General features: G+C 40.8%; 1 protein-coding gene across 6 annotated transcripts in view; it reads right to left on the bottom strand.

Annotated features, from left to right (window-relative positions):
- Positions 1-23,307, bottom strand: part of ZNF438 (zinc finger protein 438) — a 172,767-nt gene extending 149,460 nt beyond the window's left edge. For 4 of the 6 annotated variants that reach the window (XM_040451049.1, XM_040451052.1, XM_040451050.1 and 1 more), the window contains exon 1: positions 23,193-23,307. The gene's annotated coding sequence lies outside the window, so the exon portion shown is untranslated. The remainder of the gene's footprint in view (positions 1-23,192) is intronic. The other 2 variants (XM_040451054.1, XM_040451051.1) reach the window with 2 other exon arrangements.
- Positions 23,308-25,525: the final 2,218 nt, after the last annotated feature.

The raw sequence follows: 25,525 nt of genomic DNA, 5'->3' as shown, positions 1-25,525 counted from the left end.
TTCTTCAACCTGCAGGGCCTTTTCCCTTCCCAGCCTTTGCTGTCACGCCCTCCCCCACATCTTCTAGGTCATCTGGCTCAGGCTTCTCTTCTCAGCTTAAATGATACTTCCTCAAGAGATAGTTCTTCATCCCCACACTGAATCACAGGTGTCCTTGCTGTACTCCCCCACCTCAGTATCTCTCACACTGTACTGTAATCACTTTGCTTATCTCCCCCGTAATCAGTCATTTGGGTGACACATCTTATCTGCTACTATTTTAGCCCTAGAGCGTAGATAAGTAGCTGGCATTTTGAAGCTGTTTAATACATATTTGTTTGTATAAATGAATTTACCTAACAGAAGGTACTTCAATTCATTTTTAACCTGACCAGGGAATATTTAACCTGATCTATGGTCATTACCAAGAGATAAAGGAGTTTTCCAAAGACTTCCCCACTCCTGAAATTTGTACATACACACTGTTCATAGAAAGGAGGCCGTCTATCCAATTTCTTCCCCATTGCTAGTTTATAAAGTAACTTAAATGGAGCATTAAAATTCTGGCAAACGGGAGTAAGTATATACTCTAATTACCCTTACCTCTTTCTTGTAGGTAATGTCATTCATTCTTACAGCTTTTACTACAATCGACGAAATCCTGATTCCCAAATTTGTATCTCTAGGGCTGATTTCTCTCTTGAGTTAAAAATACAAATTTCCAGGTGCCTACAATTTTATACCTAATGTCCCAAAAGGACTCCACTCCAACCTTTCTTTTCTCCTGTGTTCCCCATTTCAGATAATGACATTACCAGCTGGAAACTAGAACCTGACACTCAAGTTCTCTCACCCTTGTTATTTAAAGGTTGGTCCATGGACCAACAGTGCTTGTTGTTCATGACCTGGAATCTTTTTAGAAACATAAGACTGCCCCACCCCAGACATGCTGAATTAGGATCTACCTTTTAACAAAATCCCCAGGCAATTCAAGCGCACATTAAAATCTGAGAAACACTGATCTGTAATTCCTTTTTCTCCCTACCCCCGCACTTCAAGTCCACCAAGTCTATACAGGAAAACGTCTCATATATATTCCCTCCCATCCATTTCTGTCACTGCCCTGATTTAAGCCATCACCTCTTGTCTGGAACATTGCAGTGGCCTCTTAGTTGATCTCATTCCTCTAATCCACTGGTTCTCATCCAGAATTTCCTAAGAGACACTCTGTTATACAGCTATTAATTTGAGAAAGGCCATATGGTTGGCTGGCCAGAACTGTGCATAATATATAACTTGTCTTATCTATGTTGCAATCGAAATCTAGGGATGATTACAAAAACATCATATGGGAAAGCATGCAAAAATCAAAGCGAAGAAGACTGAGAACCACTCTTCACGTGTCTCCTCGAAACAATCATTCTGCATATGGACCTCAGTTTTCTTTCCAAAATACAAACACAATCATGTCATCTCCCTCTCTAAAGCTTTTCAGTGGCTTGTGAACACATCATATACTTCCACACCTCCACCTCTCTGTTTATACTTTCCTTTTTCTGCCTTTTGGCAAAAATCTAGTTCATCTTCTGAAGTCCTGCTCAAGAGTCATCTCACTGGGAAAAAAGTCATCTTATCTTGCCGATTTTCTTGGTAAATAACTGCTTCTCCCTCCTCCTGCACCCCACCATATGTTCATCACGTGATCATGGCTGCCCATCTTTCCTGCCAGACAAGGACTCCCCTGAAGGCATTCTGTATCTCAGTCACCGACAGATGGTAGATACTCGAAAAATGTAAAAGAAGTCAATTACCATTTATATCTGAAATCATCAAAAGCTGTATAACGTATCACTGATAATGTGAATGCATTTATAAACTCCAAAATACTAAGCACCATATACCTAGGAGATGGAATCATTTGGAAAAAAAAAAAAAAAAAAAAAAACCACGAAAAAGGAAAATACTTCTCAACCTATATACATTCAATCATAGTAAAAGTTCAAGTATGCTTGGAGACTTAATTCATTCACATAAATGCAGCTACCCTGTGAGCCCACAGTCTGGGGAGGTCTACCCTGTTTCCTGATAGTTACACCAGATAACTCAACAAGACTAAGAGTGTAGCCTTTGATGAGGAGAGGGTGAGAGAAGTCTGCCAGCTGACTTTAAAAATTATACATTTTAGCATGAAGATTACAAAGTTATCTTTATGTAATAAAGAAAATTATTTATTACCTATAATTTAAAATCTTTAAAATTTCATGTTTTGGGGCGCCTGGGTGGCGCAGTCGGTTAAGCGTCCGACTTCAGCCAGGTCACGATCTCGCGGTCCGTGAGTTCGAGCCCCGCGTCGGGCTCTGGGCTGATGGCTCAGAGCCTGGAGCCTGCTTCCGATTCTGTGTCTCCCTCTCTCTCTGCCCCTCCCCCGTTCATGCTCTGTCTCTCTCTGTCCCAAAAATAAATAAAAAACGTTGAAAAAAAAAATTTTTTAAATAAATAAATAAATAAATAAATAAATAAAACCAAAAGTGCAAAGTGAGAAAAAAAAAAAAAGAACCTTGAGGAACTTCTTTTTCAGTGGTCAGGTAAAAGTGAAAGAACCAACACAGAAGACTAAAAAGGGTTAGCCAGAACGGGAAAAGGAAACCCAGGAAAGGGTGGTGTGACAAAGGCCAAAAGAAGAGTGTTCCTAAAAGGACCGATGCTCAACAGCAGTCCACTCCATGGAAAACAGCTAAGATGGCAAGTGGCACTGGGAGGGGGTAGGCTGTTTGAAAGAATGGAGGAGGTATGCTGTGGGAGTAAGATAACAGAGCCACGTGGGAAGACTGCTCAGCAGTTTTGAGACTGCTGAGTATATCCCTGACGTGAAATCAACAAGCAGGTAGTTGGGCTCATCCAGTCCTAAGGCTTTGCCAGATAGGAGAGATCAAAGAGATGCAAAGGAATTGAGGGAATCTTCCGCAGTGCAGCTTGAATTGGGGCAGCTAGGCTAGATAAGGAAAAACTTGATGACAGAAGGGAACTAATGAATAGAGAAAAATGGGGGAGGGTGTTAATGAACTGAAAAGCCTTGATGAGTCATACACATTTCCATATCAATAAATATACTCCTCTACCATGCTTTTAACTGTTCCATAATAATATAGCCTATACCTTGATACTATTAAAGTAAAATCACATTTACTTTAATAAGAAAGAGCTATTTACTATTTGGACACCGCTCACCATCCAATTTACTTTGTCAGGTCAAACAGCATTTGTGGAAAAGACCATGCTGTCATAAAAAATATGCTAAGTAACAGTCACAGTTTATAAAATACCGGCTTTTTCATTTGCTAATGTTGCAACTTTGAATGACTTAACCTTTCTGATCTAATACCTCTTAACAAACTGTGGTAGGCACAGTAGGCATAACAATGCCCCTTCAAGGATATCTACCATCCTAATCCCTGGAATGTGTGGATATGTTATGTTACATGGAAACAGGAATTAAGGCTACTAAGCAACTGACCTTAAAATAAGGAGAGTATCCTGGAATATTTAAGTGGACCCACAGTAACCACAAGGGTGTTTGTTAAAGGGAAAAGAGAGAAGCCAAAGAGTCAGAACCAGAAAGACTGCATGTCAGACTTGACCCACCACCGCTGGCATTGTACATGGAAGGAGACCACAAGCCACAGTATGTGGGCAGCCTCTAGAAGCTGGAAAAGACAAGAAAACTGATGCCCCCTAAAATCTCCAGAAAGGAATGCCACCCTGCTGACAGTAACACCCATGCTGGGCTTCCATAGGGTAATAAATTTGCATTGTTTTAAGCCATTAAGTTTTTGTTAATTTGTTACAGAACAACAGCAAACTAATACACAAGTAAAATGAATCAACTTCATAAACTGTGTAACCAAGAAAATATACATAAAGTACCTAACAGAATGCCTAGGATATAGAAGTATTCAAATAGCTGCTAAAGATATTAATAGTGCTACTACTATTACAGCACCAAAAACAATGGTAGTCCAGCGAAAGAGCACTGACTCAGTTCTAGAACTTACTCTCTGACCTAAGACATCTTAGTTAACTTTAGACTCATTTCTCTCACTTGCAAAGCAAAATGAGGGGGCCTAGAATACATGACTTCTAAAGTTTCTTCCAGCTCTAAAATTTTATGGTTCAAAACCTAATTCCTTAATGACATTCTACTTATTGCTAATTAACAGATTCAGAAAATCCTATTAAATAAAAATAGTAAGCCAAGCAGTTTTCATTTAATGTTTCAACATTTTCAATATTTTATATTGCTGAGTTACAGCCTTATAAAGTTGAGTCATGGCATAAAAATCACAGACCTGCAAGCAAGGAAAAATATCTAAGTCATCCTGCTACTATTTAAAGGCCTTACAGTCAAACTACAATAATATCTTCTCAAGTAGCTCAAAGTATATTCCCACACATTACCTCACTTATTCGTTTTTTAATAGCTAAAGAGATATAATTCACATACCGTGCAATTAACCCTTTCACAGTAGATGATTCATTGGTTTGGTATATTCAGAGTTGTAAAACTATCACCACAAACAATTTTTTAGACTATTTTCCTCATTCTAAAAAGAAACTCTCTAGGCATTACCAGTCACTCTCCAACTCCCTTCCCCAACCCTCCCCGGCCACTAATTGACCTTCTGTCCCCATGCCTCTTCTCGGCATTTCATATAAATGGAATCATACAATATAGAGCATTTTTGTGTCTGGCTTCTTTCACGTGGCATGTTTTGAGATTCATCCATGTCGTAGCATGGTCAGTACTTCACTCCTTTTTCATGCTGAATGATATTCCACTGGATCCTGTGAATGATATACCACATTCTGCTTATCCGTTCAGCAGCTGATGGACATTTATTTGGGTTGTTTCTACTTTTTAACTATCAGGAATAATGCAGTTATGAACACTAGTGTATAAATGTTTATGCGGATGTGTGTTTTCATTTCTCCTGGGTTGAGACCTAGGAATGGAATTGCTGGGTAACATATGGTAACTCTATGTTTTTACCTTTTACATTTTTTTTAATGTTTATTTATTTTTGAGAGAGAGAGAGAGACAGAGAGAGAGAGACAGAGCGTGAGCAGGGGAGGGGCAGAGAGGGATGGAGACACAGAATCCGAAGCAGGCTCCAGGCTCCCAGCGTCCAGCACAGAGCCTGATGCAGAGCTCGAATTCACAAACTGCAAGATCATGACCTGAGCCGAATTCTGATGCTTAACCCACTGAGCCACCCAGGCCCCGATGTTTTTACCTTATAAAGAACTGCCAAGCCATTTACCAAAGCGGCTGCCTCTTTTTCTCCCACCAGCACTGTATGCATGTTCACTCCAATCTTACCAACACTTGTTATTATCTGTCTTTGATTATAAGCAAATAGTTGGTACAAAGTGCTTTCTTTTGTAGTTTTGATGTGTATAAGCCTATGACTAATGATGCTGAGCATCTTTTCATGTGCTTATTTACAATTTATAAGTCCTCTCTGGAGAGATATCTATTCAGGTCCTCTGACCATTTTTTCACTGTGGTGTCCTTTTTACCACTGAGTTGTAAGAGTTCTTTATAAATTCTGGATATAAGTCCATTGTCAGATATCTCATCTGCCTGTATGCATTTTGTCCCACTCTATGTACCTCATCTAATCTTAGTGCAGCTACTCGCACTCAATAAACAAATTCTGTGCTACCATCCCTATTTTACTGAGAGAATTAGTATTTTATATGACTAAATAGACTTGACAACTGGCAGACTCAAAAAACATAAATAAATAAAAACAACTTACAGCTATGACCTATTTTCATTAATTTAAAGGAGCCATAGCAACATTGTGACAGCACATCAAGGAAGGAGCCTTCATCCAACTGTGATGCTGTCCTGTATCAATAACCAGACAATATTATTTCCACAGGTATCTCAAAGATGATTCATTCATTCATTCAAAAAATAGTTACTGTTACATGGCAGGTGCTATGCTCAGGATGCATCAGCGAACATGACCAAGTCCTTCATTAACCTTACAAATTGGCAGTGTTAGACAAAATCCCTAGTGCTAAATCAATGTCCTAATGGCAAACAGTCCAAACAAAGAAATTTATCTTATTGCTTAAAAATCCCCCTCAAGAAACATTACAGATTTTAATGCAAGGGATACCCTATTTTTTTTTAATCCAAAGTGTCAAACTTATTTTGTGGCCCAGGATGACCTTTTTATAATGCAGCAGTGCTTACTTTAATGACATCTGTCAAAATGAAACCTGAGTAAAGGAAGAAAATACTCATATTTTTACCTTTAACAAGAAAAGCCTAAAGATTCAGAGTCTATACCATAGCCAGTTCCTAACTCATGCTGAAAAAAAATGTTATATAGCTCCATTAAACATAAAAACAGTAATATAGAATTACAAATCCAACCAGCTAAAAAGGTAGTTCTAACCTTGCCTATCAAAGTATCCTCAATGCAAAGCAGAGGGACCAAATAGCCCTCAAGAGGCTGAAGGCATGGCACTAAATGGCCCACACGAACTTTACATTTCTTGGCTTTGTGTTTTGCCCCTTAAAGAGTTCACACAAATGTTACACTCTAAACTATAATATATCTATTTTATTTTTTCCATTTTTATTTTAGAGAAAGAGAGGGAGCGAGTGGGGCAAAGGGGCAGAAGGAGAGACAGACAGACAGACAGAATCCCAAGCAGGCTCCAACTCAGCAAAGAACCCAATGTAGGGCTCAATCCCACAACCCTGAGATGGTGACCTGAGCTGAAATCAAGAGTCAGATGCTCAGCCGACTGAGCAACCCAGGTGCCCCAATACGTCTATTTTCTTATTTTACAAAGTTACCATTCTTTTTTTTCCTTTTAATTCTTTATTTTTATTTATTTATTTTTTACATGAAATTTATTGTCAAATTGGTTTCCATACAACACCCAGTGCTCATCCCAAAAGGTGCCCTCCTCAATACCCATCACCGACCCTCCCCACCCTCCCACCCCCCTTCAACCCCCAGTTTGTTCTCAGTACCATTCTTTTTCTTTAATGTTTACTTATTTTTAAAAAAGAGAGAGAGAGAGAGTGTGTGTGTGTGTGGGCAAGCAGGGGTGGGGAGGGCACAGAGAGGGAGACACAGAATCTGCAGCAGGCTCCAAGCTCAGTGCAGAGGCCGACATGGGGCTCGAACCCAAGAACGCTGAGATCCTGACCTAAGCCAAAGTCGGATACTTAACTGACTGAGCCACTCAGGTGCCCCAAAAAGTTTACATTCTTAATTAGAGTCAATAAAAGAATCTGTTGAGAAAGATAGTTTATGATTAGAACTACATTAATTTTTGCTGTGCAAATTTAGTAAATTAAATAACCGCAAGTAAAACTAATACTCGGGATGATGTACCATGCCTACCTCATAGTTTTGAGAGTCCTCAACACGCCACTTTAAATGGAGGGCATGCATACTGTCGTTTGGTTAGCTAGGTGCCTAAAGATTCAGAAGGCACAGGCTGAGCCTGGAGAGTATGACTGGAGGTGATCCCAGAGATGGCCTGCTGCAAGACAGGCAAAAGCACAGATCAAGGCAGGGCTCTTTCCACTGTGAACTGAGAGGCTGGGGTTTCCTGGAGGTGGCTCGGTGTTGCTTCAGGGAGTCAGAGAATAGCTGCTAAGTGGACAGAACACAACACCACCAACTTCCGTTTCCACTGCTTTCACCTGTCTTACACAGCAGGCTTCCAGGTAAGTTCTCTGAAGACTAAAATCAGACTCCAAAAAAAAGGTCTGAGAACCTAAATGTAGAGGAAGTCTTGGCTAGGCAGACAACATAACACTGTGCATCACATCTGAAAGACAAGTGAGGACCCAACGGAAGAATGAATAATGAAGCTGGTGAGGGGCAGAGTCAAAAACAGGAAAGGGTGCGGCATAAGCCAAGGGTCGGGGTCAGACCTGTATCCACTGAAAATAATGCCTATTGTGGAGTGGGTGTGTCTGCTTATAAGAGCGGCAAGGGGATCCTTCACCCAGAAGCATTCAACTGCTGACATCTTAAACTCCAATATGCACTTATAGGCTATAGTCGCTTGCCCGTCTAGCTCTCTAGATTCTTTACCTGCCGTTGCCAATCAATCCTCCACAAAGCAGCCAATATGAGCCTTCAGGAAAGTAAAATAGATCACGTCACTTCTCTGATTCCAACTTTCTAATGGGTTTCCCATGACACTTGAATAAAATCCCAAATCCTACCGCAGCCCTAAAGTATCATGGCCCTCAGTAATTACAACTCCTCCTCACTCACGCTCCCCAGTTACCTGGCCACTCCTCAGGCAAGCTCTGGGCCAGGGCTCTGTCTGCCATACTATTTGCATACCCTGGGATGCTCTTCACATTGCTGTATCCTAACTACATTCCAGTCTCTGCTCAGAGATCATCTCTTCCAAGAGCCTTTTCTTGTTCACATCATCTAAAATAGCATCTAAATCACTCTCTACCCCCTTACCCTTCCTCATTTTTCTTTTTAACATTTTCATATATTCATGTGTATTATCTATCTCCCCTGTAGAAGTAAGCTCTAGTAGGGCAGGTGCTTCGTTTTGATCACTGTTTTGATCTTAGTAGCCATGCCACAGAGAACAGTGTCTGGAAGATAAATACTCAATATTTATTGAATCAATGAATAAATAAATCTCACTTGATCTTAATACGTTGAAGATTCCAGTTTTTCCTCATGCCCTCTCTATTTTTTCCTGATCCATTAGCCATGCTCCAGGCTTCACTTCCTATCCACTATAAACCTAAGATCTGATCATCCAGCTTTGCCCACTCCCTTGCCTAAACTTAACTTTCTTGCTGGCTTGTCCTTCTCCTAAACCAATCTAAGAACCTACTTCTTCCCTCCCACAACCACACTGGAGATTGCTGCTATAAAAGCCCCACCCAAGTGGACCAGAGATGCTGCAAATGCAGTCTCCCGTCTCAGCAGGTCCTTGCTTGCTGCTGCCCATCAAACAGTAATAAAAGTATAGGATGGTAAAACCAAATGTTATGTAATAATAACTGTGCAAGTGTAAGAACTCTACAGCAACAAAGAAAATTGGTATCATGTGAAAATGTCAGGATTTTTACATGAATATGTAAATACGCCTCTGAAATATAAAGGAAATCACAATGTTCAAAGGAGTTTCTTTATTTCTAAACTCTTTGTTAGACAGTTTGAAAGATAAACTTTCACAGAAAGAATATATAAATGAAAAGCCTCACCTGAAAAAAAATCACTAAAAATGATTCTAATTTTCCTGTTTCCTGTTTCCATCACTGCCATCTGTATTAACCAAGATATAGGCTACACTACTACAATAAAACCAAGAATGTAGTGGCTCAAACCAGAGTTTACTTCTGTCTTGTGCAGTAGGCCTGAGACAGACAAGTGGTCCCAGCAAGGTGGGCAGGTTCCTCCCTGAGGGTTCCTCCTGAGGGTCCTTCTCTTCTGTCCTGTCACTCCTCTGGGGCACTGCCTTTGTCTGTATGATGGAAGCTGGCTCACCTACACCTCGCCCATGGGGACAGGGGAAAAAAGACTACGACATACAGCAGATGTTTAATATAAATGTGGTTTAGAAGTTGCACACATCACTTCCACTCCCATCCACTGGCCCAAACTTAGATATGTGGTCTCATCTGGCTACAAGAAGCCTAAGGAATACAGTTTCTGTGTAGGAACTATGTGCCAGCAAAATATCAGAGGTCGGAGTGCATCCTTCTTCCCACTCTGAAACATTCCTCTCCTTTTCTAAAGGGATAACCTGAAGTCCCAACCAGTTACTGGATTCAGCTCAAAGCCTAAGACCTCTGGGTGATACACAACCTCTTCAACAGATATCAATGTGTCTCTGTCCCAATCCAGTGACCCACAAACTAATAGAGAAATAACTTTGTTCTCTACCACCACCATCACACCCAATATACAATGGAATACAAGTAAGATTAATGCAATTAAGTCATTTTGAAAAGAATGGCAAATAGGTATTCTTACCAATCACAAAATACGACTGGACAGGAATGGCAACGAATCCCCCGACTCTACCAGGGAAGCAAGTTCCTTGGTTTAACTCAGGTTCTGTGTGCCTGGTGGGGAGAGAGACTCATTTGTTCATTTGTCTGTTGAAGCCTGGCTTTGTCTCTGGAAGATATCTTTTTCCATTATCCCTTCTGGCAATCTATGAAGTGAACACAGGAGAGTATGTGCTCCAATGAGGCAGGAAAGAGCTAATAGCCTATTTCCCGGGGGGTACATATTTGGGGGGTCAAAGACGGCTTTAGTTGTCAAACAATGCGAAACCATCACAAGTTTTGGCAAGCTAAACTTGTGGCAACATAATCGTCTCAAAATCCCCCACGTCTTCTTGTCTTCAGTCAGTACCACGTGAAAGTAAGGACAACTAAAGATTTAATCTGGTGGTAGATGCTAAGTTTGTCAATTCTGCCCTTTTTGATTAGCTGACCTCTGAGGCAGATCCATCCCTCTGTACCTCAATTTAAGGTTAGCTAATTTGAGGTCATCTGATTCACAGGACAGGATGATTACACCACCACACCCCATTCACATCAGTGCAAGCCATGTGACTTAAAATGTTCTTCCTGCCTGACTGATTTCAGGCTCAGCCACCCGATTAGCTTTGGCCAATAAAATATGAACAAAAGTAACACCTGTTACTTCCAAGCAGCGGTTTTGCAAGTCTCCTCTCCCTCGGAAACAGAACAGCAATGTCCCCAAAAACCTATTCCTTTGGCTTGGAGTGACAGAGGATGGTGGAACAGAGCCACAGACATGTTATGAGTAAGAAATAAACTTTTGTTGCTCTAGGGAACTGAAACTCTGCATTTGTAACTGGAGCTTTACCTAGCTTAATTGACTGGTTCAGGTGGGAAGATAAATCCTTCATTTGATCCTTGCCTAGCCTGGCTTCCACCTTTCTCTGGCCAAGAAAATCTAATGAAGTCTCCTAAGAACAAATCTAACCTCTCGCTGTTTGGGAAGAAGAAACCATCTTTCCAACCCTGCAACACCCCATATTACTGTCCTTTCAGTTAATTCAAAGCATAGGCCATGGACATACAGAACTTCCTTTAGTGAAATCATACCCCTCCCAGCTCTATTTGCAAACTAGCTAATTGTTCTCTTACTTGACACCCTCTTGCAGTTCCTTGCTAAAGCAGCTGGTCAACCTATGTTAGCAGCCTCACATTAGGAGTCTTTCCAATCACTTCCCTGGGGGTACAAAATGGTAGACACACTGATTGCCTTCCAAGTTATCAGAGGTGACAGTTTCACCAAGCTTTTGCCATAGCGTAACAAGTTTTCCAGCCTATGACATGGTGCCTAACCGTCTGCTGACCAACCACTCAGCCAGTGCCATGTACTTTAGCTATTTATTATGGCAACACCTCGCTTCAGGTACCAATTTTGGCATTAAATTGGGTATGAAGAAAGCTGTTGTGATAAAATGACAACAAATACAGTGACTGAAACAAGAAAGTTTATTCTCTTCCTGGAAACAGTAAAGAGATAGGCAAGTGCTTAGGGGAGGATGAGTAGTAGTTGGTTCTGTTCCACAAGGTCATATGGGGACCTAGGCTGACAAGGGATGGCTCTGCCATCCTCATCACAGGCTGCCTATCTCTGGGTTCAAGGTGGTTGTTACCATTCTAGTTGATGCAGCTTTCCAGTCAACAGGAAGGTGGAGGCAGCGTAGGGAGATGAACAGGACAAGCACCTCACCTTGAAGAAGTTGCACATACCACTTTTGCTCACATTTAACTGGCCCCAACCTAAACACACAGATATCTCCTATAGTCAGAAGAAGTAAGAAGATACAGTCTCTAAGACGGGTTCCAATACTAACAGAGAAAAGGATATCCTAGATACTGAGGAAGAATCAATAGTCTCTGCCATACCTCATACAATCTATTCTCAATTGTCATCAGAGAATTTTTGTTAAAGCATATTTCAGAGTTCAGAGAGTGGCACCCTCTGTTCAAAACCTCCACTGGCTTCCTATTTCACTGAGCATAAAAACCAAAGTCCTCACAATGGCCTACCATCCTTATGCAATCTGCTCCTTCCACTACCTCTCTCACTTCATCTCCTGATACTCTTCCCTTAAAATAAACACCAAATGTATTAAAGATCTAAATATGAAAGGTAAAACTAGGAAGCTGTTGAAATGAAAAGTAGGGTAATACATTTGTGACCTTGGAGTGATGAAAGATTTCTTAAGATCTCAAAAATATAAACAAGATGGGAAAATTCAGATGGAACTGACAGAATTGACTCCATCAAAATTAAGGACTTGTTATTCAACAAAAAAAAAAACTCTACAAAACTAACAGGCAAAAGTATGGGAGAATATGTTTGCAACTTCTAACAAAAAAAAAAAAAAAAAAAAAAAAAAAAAAAAAAAAACAAGGGATTAATATCCAGTGTATGCCAAGAACTCTTGAAGTTAACAACAAAGACAGGAAATGCAATTAAGAATTTTGTAAGAGACAGAAGCAGACAATTTAGAGAAGTAAAGTTGTCAGATAAAATACAGAATGCTCCATCATATTTGAATTAAAGATAAGCAATAAAAAAATTGGTATATGTATATCCCAACTAATGCAAGGGTATATACTTACACGAAAAATGTATTTGTTGTTAATCTAATACTCAAATCTAACAGGGTTTCCTGTATTCTTATTTGCTAAATCTGAAAACTGTAGGTGAATTTTATATGGCTAACAAGTAAATGAAGAGAAGCTCAGCCTCAGCAGTAATCAAAGAAATGCAAATTAAAACTACGAAATACCATTTTATATCCATTTATATTAGCAGTTTTTTCCATTTTACTATCACCTACCTAGGACTCTATTTTTGATCATATCACTAGGCAATATAAGCCCACCTATTCCCAGAGGTGGGCTTATATGCACAGAGAAAAACCACATTTCAAATCCATTATTTCATACATATAAACAAAAGTGTAACCATGCTTAGGCATCAAAGACACCTTTTTTCCTAGGAAATTTAATTACCTATTTAGTATAGATTTAGAAAATTTAAATGCTGAGGCTAAAAATGTTTGAGTATCATTTACCAATTAAACAATAGCTCTTCATAAACAACATGATGTTAAGTTTAATAATGGGTTGAGATTAAGCTCTTAAGATTAACTATCATAGCAAGTCAAAAACTTGTGCTATAGGTAAAAACAAGAATCAGGCTTCACATTTTCAAAGAGCTTTCACACAAAAATGCTTTATCTAAATCATAAATGTAGCTTTATCACTGGATAAGACTCATCTGGAAGGCAGTGAGGTATGATAACAGCTGTAAGTTAAGAAAGGAAATAAGGGCTGCATATAAACGTGGCAGTACCCATTCTTTTTTTAAAATATTATGATGTTTTTCCATGTAAATACAGTACACAGGCTATTTTAAATAAAACTTCAACACAAAATAGAAAGTATATCAAAAACTCCTTTTGCTTTTTCTAACTTCTAGGATAAAGAATGCCCTCTGAGTTTATTTTAAAACCTCAAAGGAAAACATTTTTAAAGCTAAAATACTACTGTGAGACATCAGTTTAGAAAAATATCACAGTTCCAGCCAATTGTCACAAACAGCTCTTTATTTCATTCCAAAAATTAAAATATTCTAAATAAAAATTAAACCGAAATACTTTGTAAAAATGATACTATGATATAATTGTGGTAAAATGATTCACAGACACTAAAATCATTCAGCCTACCTTATATAAGACACGATATAACCATTAAATCTCCTAAATGTTGATAAGAAGAATTTGCCAGTTAACTTTCAAAAAGTAATCACCTCTACATGTATCTCTAACAACAGCAAAACAGCAAACTTGTAGATCTATAATTCAGCGTCCATCAAGACTACTGTGGCAGGCATATGATACGACACATTCCCACAAGAGAGAAAAACAGACATAAAAGTAACAGCTATCACCACAGTATTTAAAATAGTCAAGTATTTCCATAAATAACATATTACCTTTTTAACTATATATCAAAATAATCCTTGAAGCAGCCTGGGTCCCAAATAACACATAATCCTGAGACTGGTAGATAGGAAACAAATTACATTCACTGCACTCATTTCTTTTTTTACAAGTTTCAGAAGGAAAGCAAAATCAAAGTGTGTATTAGCGCGAATGCTAACAAATGTTTGACACAAATGTGGAAAATAAAAAGTACCTATTCTCCAGCTTCGAGAAAGGAAAAGATTATTCTTTGGCTCTTGTCCCAAGCTGGGAACAAGTAATCACAGAACCGGTTGTAAATATGCCCCAATGTATCAACCCTTCAACTCTACTCAACATTTCCACGTAAGTACTCAGCTGAGGAAGTCAGCCGAGCGGCAACTGCCTTGCTTCAGGACACTTGCTCCTCAGCACCAGCCAGACCCTAAACCCCAAGTTTCAAGTTGGCCAATCCTTAAACTGTCTCACTGAAAATATGCCAATCCTACAACTCCATGCTTCCTCAAAACCCTATCTACGTACATCTCTGCCTGTTTGGAGGATTATATTCTGCACATAGAGCTCTCCCTTGCTTAGCAAGTATGGAATCCAGCCCGGCTTCAGTTACACGTCAGTGGTGGTCTCTCCCCTCAGTAATACAGTATTATGTCCACTTGGATATGGCATTTTTCTTCATGGAGATAAGAAAAATATTTTGTCAGGACAATTCAGTTTTATGGAAAATTGAAAATCTTCACCTTTTCAATATAATTATAGTCCTTGTTGCCCAATACACAATTGCACAGACGAAGGTCTTTTTCCTTTCCTTCTTAATCCAAGACCCACAATTTCACACTATCAATTGTCCACATTCAGCCAGTGGATGTATTATACGAAACATTAAAATTTCCAATTATAGACGCATAAATACAGAGAACAAACTGGTGGTTGCCAGAAGGATGGGAGATTGGGGGAAAGGAATGGGAGGTACAGGCTTCTGGTTATAGCATGAGTAAGTCCCATGGATAAAAGGTACAGCATGAGGAATATAGTCAAGGTATTGTAGTAGCTTTGTATAGTGACAACTGTGGTAAGCACAGCACGATGTATAGGGTTGCGGAAGCACTACGCTGTTACACCTGAAGCTAATTAAACACTGTGTGCCAACTGCCCTTCATTAAAACAATCTGATTTTAAAAATGGGCAGAGTAACTGAACAAACATTTTTCCACAGAAGACATACAGATGGCCAACAGGAACATGAAAAGGTGCTCAGTCTCACTAATTGTTAGAGAAATGCAAAGCAAAACCACAATGAGATATCACCTCACACCTGTTAAAATGGCTATCATCAAAAAGACAAGAGATAATAAATATTGGCAAAGCTGTGAAGAAAAGGGAACTCTTGTGCATTGTTGCTGGGACTGTAAATTTGTGCAGCCACTATAGAAAACAGTATGGAGATTCCTCAAGAAAACATAAAAATAAAACTACCGTATGCCCCACCAATTCCACTTCTGGATATTAAAAAAATTTTTTTGATTACTGAAACTTACATCAAGAATTGAATATCATCAAATAATCTTCAAACATGAAAGCTCATCAAATATTTGAGTATATAGTCTTTTTGAAAAAGTTAAGAGAAACAGCCTCAAATGTGACATAGAAGATGGCACTGGCTAAAGAGAATAATGGGTTTCTAATTTAAAAATTAGAACCAACGGAGGTACTATCCCAAATATACATCACTCATCAGAAAGGCAAAATGAATCATGCCGAGTAGGTTGCCTCACCCAAATATACTCAAATACAGCTGAGAGCCATCTCTTCAGTCTGCTTTTGGACTCAGACTGCTCGAACAATAAATTCTAAATAGCAAGTAGCACTACCTTATGGTTTATCAAAATTCAGCGAAGTTTCCACTCAAGTCCAATCACAGGATTACAAACACTGGATTACCTATTCATTCAAGTGACAACATGAACATCTGACAGGTGTTGCAGGACACCAGAATGCTCCCCCCCCCCACATACGCCATTTTGATATTCTGATTATTTTGAATCAAAGATATTTAAGAAACAGCAGGTGCAAGGACGTTATGACTCTCCTTTTTCCCTCCTGAAAGCAAAAGATAAAACTCCCATGTGAAAAGTATTCTTATCAGCAGAGATGGTGGTGGGAGGGGTGAGGGAGAACTGGAGGTGGAGAAACCTATACAAAGAAATCCTATTAAACTAATCCTTATCTTCCTAGTTACTTCTTCACCATTTACTACCCCTGGCCCAAACTCCTCTGGTCTTGTCAATTCTTCACAAATTTATTGTTTCTTTGTCTAAAATGTATAAAAGCTTCCTGTTCCGGCTACTACTTTAGGTCTTCATCTAAGGTTCCCATGTACAAGTAAGTTGAATAAAATTTGTATGTTTTTCGACTATCAATCTGTCATATCAGTTTAATACTTAGGCCCAGAATGAGAACCAAAGAGGATGGAGAAATTTTCCTCCCTTATAGTGTTAAGAAACCTACTTAGGTTAAGCATGGATTTGGTGAATTTATCCAGAAACTGTCAAATATACTTATTAGAGAATACCTGGAGAAGCAGCATAGGTCACTGGAAATAGTCAAAACTACATTATGAGTTGGGTGACCTTAAGTTACCAGTTTTCAAAGGACAGCCAGGAAAATCAAATGAGAAAACAACAACTAGTAACTTTAAAAATGTCCTAAGCATCAAAACCTCTGAGAGTCCTAAATTTGCTTTCATCCCTAACTTGCTGTAATGTATACAGCAAATCTTTTGATCTGTTCCCTCATCTGGCAAATAGTAAGGGTAATGCATGCTCTGCACATTTCATGGGGTGTTCATGAAAATCGCAAATCAAAATGAATGTGAAAGGATTTTTGAAGTGAATAAACAACCACGTAACTGAGATAGTTAATTCAAAATATGAAGGAGACTCATACTAGCAAATCTGATACAACCCAGGATTGCATAATGCCAAAATTAATTTTATCAAGAAAAAAAATCATGGCTGAAAACAAACCAAAAACATTAGACATACTGGCAATCAAAAAAAAAAAAAAATTCAAAGCCATCAGCTACAAAAATTCTTTTCCTTGCAATAAATGAACCAAATTAGCTCAGTTCTCCAACAAACTAAAAGCAGTTGAACACAATCTTTTGTTCAAGTAAGGTGCTTGCCACTTGCAACTACCACCTCAATCTCTAAAACACCAAAAAAAAAAAAAAAAAAAAAAAAAAAAAAGAAAAAACTTATATCTTGCAGGATTTCTCAGCAGCAGTATTGACATTTTGAAATGGATAATTCTTTACTGTTGGGGTTGTCCTGTGCCTTGTAGGATATTTAAGAGCATCCCTGGCCTCCATTACTATATGACAGGTACCATGACCTCACACACAGTTGTGACAACCAAAAATGTCTCTAGACATTGCCAAATGTCCCAAGAGTGAGGTTGGGGGAAGGAACAAAATCATCCCCAGTTGAGATCCACTGAGCTAAATTCATAGTTGCATATATTCCAGTATTTATCTCACTATAGATTGGTGGCCTAGAATGCAGCTTAAAACTAACACTTTTGCAATATAGAACCAAATAAAAAAATGCTATCTATAGGATAGTAACATCTTAAGAATTCTAGGTATGGCAGGTTGTTATGGTTAAATTATCCCTTCCACTAACATTCTGTTTTTGCTTAATCCCCTCTAAAATTTTCTCCTTGCATGTTCTTTTGCAAAAGCAATTTGGTTAACCCGTCACTAAAGCTTAGTCTCTACCAAGACTTACTAATAATAATTACTGTTTGTGTGAAAAAAATCAAGCCTCAATTAATCTGTAAGTAACCACGTGTCAAATGAATCAAAATTAAGTGACACGTGGGTCACCTGGGTGACTGAGTCGGTTGAGCCTCTGACTCTTGATTTCGGCTCAGGTCACGATCCCAAAATTGTGGAATCAAGCCCTGCAGCAGCATGGAGCACACTTGGGATTCTCTCTCTGTCTCTCTCTCTCTCTCTCTCTCTCTCTATCTCTCTCTATCTCTCTCTATCTCTCTCTCTGTCCCTCTCCCCTGCTCTCTAAAATAAAAAATTTTAAATAAAACTAAAATTAAAAAAATTAAGTGACAATTGTTTATATTATTTAAATATATTCAATCATTTACAATGCTAAGTAAAAGGACACAACTAATATTCAGCTTTTACTGCAAATACAGAAAATATAAATGTATACACATATGTACACACATATATAAGTTGAAGGTAGTATGCAGGAATAAAAGAAACTACAAGTAGAATTTTAGAAATTATATTTAATGGCCACTACATATCATCACTGGGCTAGACATAATTTTCTAGAAGAAACAATTTCCATATATTTAAATGTGTACTCTTAACATAAAGTAGTAGTTTCTAAATTTGCTCATGTAAATATAGTTTGTTTTTTTTTAAGAATCTGGATTGTATAAGTTATCTAGGATGGTCACATTTAGAAAGAGGGGCTTCTGTCTGCAAACAGGAAGACTTACCACAATCTAGCACAATTAAATAACCATCAACCTGCCCTCGCTAAGTTTAAACTTAAAAAGTGACTAAGGCTGAACAATCAGCAGGCCCTTCAAGATACTTTGTACCATTTATGCATATCTGATATTCCTGGGGAAGCCAGCTGTGATTGTGGTATAAAGGAATACTAATCATTTCAACTCCATTAAATTTAGGGAAGCAACAATAGCAGATTTAAAATTTGCAAAACAAGATGGCACATCTGTATTTGTGGAGGGTTCCTGTTTAGATGTTTAGAGTGAAGGGGCGCCTGGGTAGCCCAGGCAGTTGAGCGTCCAACTTCGGCTCAGGTCATGATCTCACGGTCCACAAGTTTGAGCCCTGCGTCGGGCTCTGTGCTGACAGCTCGGAGCCTGGAGACTGCTTTGGATTCTGTGTCTTCCTCTCTCTCTCTCTCTCTGCCCCTAACACATTCACATTCTGTCTCTCTCTCAAAAATAAATAAATATTAAAAAAAAAAAAATTAGATGTTTAGAGTGATGGTGAACCGGGTTATCCAGATCAACTCTCCCATGGAAAGCTAAAAAAGCTAAACAAGATATAATTTTATATACTGTAAGAAAAAACTCTGAAATTAATCCAAAATCTACCATGGTGCAATTTTATATAATCTTGTAATGGTTCAAATTTCAAAAACTCCTGATAGGAAGTAATAAAATTGTGACAAATGTATTGAAGTTATAGTATACCCTTACAGAGATCTACAGAAGACACTTATTTTTGTGCATATTGTTCTAGTTTCTAGGTTCTACCACATTCCAGATATGAGATGTAATCTATAATTCCACCTATGACATACACCACCAGATCCCCTTTCTATGACAAAAATATATATATATATGTATGTATATGTATATATATACATATCTCAAGTGTTAAAGAGATCATCAGCAGAGAAACTGAAACTTACTCCAATATGTGGAACTTTGGCGTGATACACTGAAACCAGTGGAAACCTGCCTAAATACCTCACACAGCCCCTGCATCACCCTCTATTATGCAAGCTGCAACATCTCAAGCCAACTCCCTTATTTCACTAGTGAGTCCTGTCAACACTGAGGTAATAGAACTGGAAAAACTCATCACTCCACAATGATACTAAAATATCAGAATTTATTTCATTTGGTAAAAATTACACCGTTGCCAAATAAAACTAATGCAAGTATAGTAAAATATGCAAGATTATGAGTAATTCTTTTGTGGAAGAGGAGCCTCAAATTCACCATGCAATTGCTAAGGCATTCTTTTGCTCCTTTGACCCTCTTCGTGCCCCATCCCTCAAGTATATGGGGTGGGGGATGGGGGGGGGGGCTGCAGAAGGCCAGAATGAAATAATCAACATGTATTTATGCATTTAGTCTACTCTGGTTTTATTCCCACAGGTTTTTCCTCACACTCTGCTCCTCCAAGGAGAGTGCTATGATTTATTCATCTCTGAACTCCCAAAACTTAATCAAATGTCTTACATATAAAGTCATCCCTAACAGCTACTACATGGCAGGCACTGGATTAGGAACCAGAGACAGAGAAGTAAAAAACATACAGACCTCACCCTCATAGAACCTCATAGAAAGGGGATCCTGGATATTGGCCGTATGAACCGAGCAAAGTAACCAAAGTCTAGTCAGCATGGCCCAACTGCCTGCGTTCTTTACTCCATCGCCAACCAAGGCTTAGATGAGGCACAAAAGTAGGCTTTCTTTTCAGAAATGTAAATGCTGAGTATCCAGCTCTGACCATTCCTCTAAGTTCCAAATGCGTAAATCAAACGTACTGTTAATGTCTGTAACTACCTACTCAACCAGTCAACTTATAGGTGGTTACAGACATTAACTGTGTGGATCCGAAGCCAGAGACTGCTTGGTTTTGAATCCTGGCTCCGTCACTTGCAGGCTGGGTGATTTTAGGCCAGCCACTTTTAACCAACCTGTGCCTCTGTCCTCTCATTTGTAAAATGGGGATCATAATGATCTCTAGCACGTATAACTGTTACGAGGATGAAATTAATTAATACACGTGAAAGTGCTTAAAACCCTGCCCAGTACAGTTTACGGCTACATAGTGCTTCCTATTACTACTAGCTCTGGTACTACTAGGTCTACGAGGCATCTGAAAGTTGTCCAAGACAGAATTCATGACCTTCGCGGCCAAGCCCTTTCTCCCTGCTCCCTCAACAGCACCACTGTTCTCCCAGCCTGAAACCGAGGAGGTCATGACTTCGCCCTTTTCCTCACACGCCAGATGTAAGCCCACACCAGCAGCTCTACCCTCAAAAGCATATCATGAATTCGAGCACGTACTATCGTCTCTACAACCACTTTCCCAGGCCAAGACACCAGCATCTCTCCTCCAGCACAGAACGATACCCTCCTACTTCCCCATGGTCAAGTGGCCCCACTCCCTGACCTTACGGCTAGTCCTCCAGCCAAGAAAACTAACATCAGACGCTACTTCCTTGATACAAACCTCCCAGTGGTTTCCCGTCACACCTAGAGTAACACTACCATAGCCTACAAGGGCCCCCAAAACCCAGCCTGGTCCTCCAACACCGCCTGCCACCACTTTCCCCCTGTCCTTGCTGCGATCTGTACACTCATCTTGCCACGCCTTGGCCACCTCAGGCTAGCGTCCACCTCCCAGCATCGTTCCTCCGCTGCCCCTGCTGAGAGGCACGACAGGACTGCCACGTGGAGCATGGACTCCGCGTCAAACTGCCCAAATTCCATACGTTTAAGCTGTACGACCTCGAGCACGCCTTTCTGGGTGTCAGTTTCTTCATCCACAAAAATGGGAGATAAAAGTACCTACCTCGTAAGTTCGCTGTAAAAATTTAGTGTTTACAAGACTACCTCAAATACAGTGAGTCCATGTGTTTACTGCTCTTATGATCCCTGCCGGAAATCTTCTTACCTCACGCTCTTCCTCTCGGTTTCATGGATTCGACGGTCACCTCTTTCGGAAGGCTTTCCCTGACAGACCCTATCTACACCTGCTCTGTTCCCCCACTGCCATTCTCTTACCTTCCTTCACCTCACTCTACTTAATCACTGTCTGAAATAATACTGTGTTCTTATTCTTTGTAGCCCATTCCCCCCCCCCGCCCCCCGGAAAATGAGCTCCACCAGCTCGCAGGATAGTTGCTTGCTGCTGTATTTCTAGTTCTGACTTAGAACCTGACTTCTGAACGAACACACCTCTTATCCAGGCTAGGGGACCTACGGAGGTTTCTTAATAACAATAACCACACTTAGAAACCCTTTCATCCTTACACTTACCCTCTCATTGGTTCCTTGAGAAAGCAACAGTAAATACACCATCATCTCCCATTTGAGACAGGAAAAGAAAATCCCAAGTTGGGGTGAGCTGTCCTTGGACACAAAGTTATTAAGTGGAAGAACAAAGACTAAAACCCCTGCTCTCTAATTCTAAGCCTTCTCAAAGGAGGTTAAACTGGATTTACAGAAATGTGATCTCTCCATCTCTGGAATAAATACACCCTGTGATGTGTACAATAGAATTCCCTTCAAAGGTCCTAACAAATACTTATCCCTGAACTTGAGAAGTATTACAGTACTAAGTCATCAATAACGTGCTAACCCTTGGCAAGCCAAAACTTTCAAATTCAAGTATGACCATCAGCTATTCCAAGTGGACACAACAACTCTAAAACTGAGTATACCCGTGTCGAGTATAATGCACTAGTTCAAGCAAGCTGAAAGCTTTCTCTGAAAAACCCAGACAAGGGGATCTCATTTGTCCATTGTCAAGAACACTGTGATAAGGATACCAGTCATTTCTTGATCCCTGTTCCACTAAGTTCAGTGACAACAGTTCAGATCGCCCATCCGACTCAAGTGTTGTCCATGATCAGTGGGCGCCAGGGGGTTAAGGAGGCAAAACTGTGAAAGATCCCTACCTACCAGACCTTTGTTAAATGGCCATTGGCCACCACGTTCTCAGAATAAGGACTGCCTTTCTAAGCTTTCACCTACCAAGTTTACATGCTTGTGTTACCTCACGTGCTCTCACAACGTCCCCGGTTCTGTACGAGTGCCAATTAGGCCAGGGGCTGCTTTACCTCCATTTTACACAAAAAGGAAACTGAGGCAGCAGGTGGCTATCTTTATAACCGGTCCTCAGCGATTTGGTCACTTGCAGAATCCCCAAAGAAGCCCAGATGTGGAGTCTCTGAAGAAACCCTCCATACCATACTTCACATGTCAAACTCCAGGGCTGAGGGGAATCTAAGTCCCTTCATCAAAGAAGGAAAAAAAGGGGGTCGCTCCCATGTGGACCCTCCTCCATCCCTGTCCTCGGTCGCAGGCTCCTTGAGCCCTCTCGGCCCCAGGGGAGAAGTGAGGGCCTGTCCTGCGGGGCGCGGCCTCGCCTCCCCGCACTCTCGGTCCCGCCCGTCGCAGAAGGTGCACTCCCGCTCTGGGCGGGCACCTGTCCCTTCGCCACGTTCGGCGGCTCCCCAATCGCCCAATGATCAAACGCCCACAGCCACCACCGACACAGGGAATGCAAGCAACAGAGCGAGCCCCGCAGGCCCAGGGAGCTGCAGGAATCCTTAGAAACTTACAGTTTTCCTACAGCGTGCGCGTCACGGCGAGGTGACGTCACGGGACCCGGCGTTCGGGAAGGTCAGGTCTCTGGGCGCCCGGCCGCACCGCCCCCACGGCTCCGCCCTGCGCGCGACGGCGGGAGAGACGCCCCTTTCCTCGGCGGCTCCGCCCCCGCGGTGTGGCGCCGGGAGGAGGCGCAGGCGCAAGTGGCCTGTGTGGCCGCCTCCTGGGGCGGGGACTGCTTGAGAAAGCTTCTCAGAAAACCTGTGGCCGAGGGCAGGGGACACTAATGGAAAGGGGCGTAGACCACCTCACCCCCACCCCAGGAACACATCGAACTAGCTGTCGCCCTGGGGGTTGGAGTCGGACGCCAGAGTTGTGAGGTAGACTTTCCGCAGACATTGCCTCCTTCCCTCACGTGTTCATTAAAAGTTCTCCACGTGTGGAAACAGCCGTTAGCTCCTCACCAGGTGCCTGCGACTCCTCGAGAGGGAGGAGTCAGCTCTCCCGCCGTGCCCAGCTCCCACCCGGCTCCGCCCCCGGGCCCGCCCCCGGCTCCGCCCCAACCGGACCTGCCTTGGGTAGGCCCCGCCCGCGATGGCTAGACCCGCCCCTCCGAGTCCGCCCTTCCGGCTCCGGCTCCGGCTGCTGGTTCCAGAGTGCGCCCGCCTACCTCGCCTTGTCCCGGCGCCGTCTTAGAGGTTTTAGTGTGTGTTTCTTACTGGGTAACCCGTTTGGCCTCTGTGTGACTACTTATGGATTACCGTTCACCGTTATTAAAAGTAACAAACGGTGGTTCCGTGTAAACAAATACGTACACTTCTTGGCGGGTGTAAACTTTCCACAGCCTCCCACTCCTGTGACCGTACCTTCCAGTGCCCCGGGTCAATGCTTTATATCTGCTCTTAGAAAGGACCAGTTATGCTTAAAAGATGACTCAGTAGAAGGAAAACTAAATGCCCGAGGAACTAACAACAGTGTATTAACAGATTATCTCTGGCTTGTAGGATTCTTACATTGCTCTCATAAGCGGGAAAAACAATAAACATGGTTAAAAGTGGCTCAGACACATTTGTCCTGGGAGAAAAATAAAGGATGGGAAAAACAGGCCTTGGAAGTAAACGCCAAGGTGGAAATATTGTAGATAGCAAGGATCTCTTAAATACTTGGAATCAAGACAAATGGCTAGATCAGGCATGGGATTTTGCCAGGCAGCTCCAGTGTAAATAAAACTTTGAAACTCTCATTGAAAATACTGTAGTATTTTCACAGAAAGGAGAGATTACAGGAGAATATTATTAGCCTTTAACTCGATATCTGAGCTGGTTAAAAAAAATGTGTATTCAGGAGAAATCGAAATTTTTGAAAAGTTTCTGATGTGGAGAATATTTGTACCTCTTACTATATTTTTATGCAGGGTTTTAAGTATTATCAAATAACGTAAAAAGTTTGTAAAGTCTGTACATGATCATTACAACACTAAATTCCCCCGCCCGGCGGGGGGGGGGGGGGGGGTAGGGAAAATAGGGGAGTTTTGAAAAATGCTACATATTTTCAAAATAATGATACTGATATTTTTCTTTGCAAAACAACAATTTTAAGAAATTGTAAATTTCAGTGTTAACATACTTATAAAATGTTTTATGTATATTATGCCAAAAGCTGGAATTCTCTTTTGAGATTCCAGATGTGCCTATGGGAGTGTTTCACAAGTAAATGTCATCTCTCATTTTTTGGAGTGGAAATGGATAAGAAGTATACATCAAATTCATTCCGTGTTTTTAACATAGAATACTTTTGCTTCTGTAAGATGGTTTAACAGGATGCATTCTTTTTTTTTCCCCATCTTACTCGTTTTTGGTTTTTATTTTTTCTCTTGCTACCTCAAGATTTAAAGCAAAAGCAAACACAAAAACTTCCGATATTTCTAGATGCAGGAAAGAAGTAATGTGGCTAAGTAAAGACTGACAAGCAGAAAGGGCACCCAAACAAAGAGGAACCTCAGGGAACATCAAGTAAAAATTTGTGAGGAAATACACATCCAGATTTAGTCAAGTTTCTGTGACAAACTGGAATCTGACCTAAATAAGAAGCCAGGAGCTAGGGTCAAAAGTGTGTTGATATTAGAGAGAGGAACTGTAAGAAGAACGTATTTCTTCAAGAAAATAAAGCCCTGGACATTCAAGCCCTGGACCAGAGGGACTAAGGGCCTCTGCTCTGGCCCTTGGGGTTTCAATTTCCCCTGATGGCTCTTCCTCTTTGATATCTGCTGCTCCTGGGGCGCCTGGGTGGCGCAGTCGGTTAAGCGTCCGACTTCAGCCAGGTCACGATCTCGCGGTCCGTGAGTTCG

Source organism: Herpailurus yagouaroundi, unplaced genomic scaffold (genome assembly GCF_014898765.1).
Source record: "Herpailurus yagouaroundi ecotype Mexico unplaced genomic scaffold, PumYag 203, whole genome shotgun sequence".
NCBI classification, from domain to species: Eukaryota; Metazoa; Chordata; class Mammalia; order Carnivora; family Felidae; genus Herpailurus; species Herpailurus yagouaroundi.
Note: the sequence above shows the minus strand (reverse complement) of the source record. Positions and strands in the feature narration are given on the sequence as shown.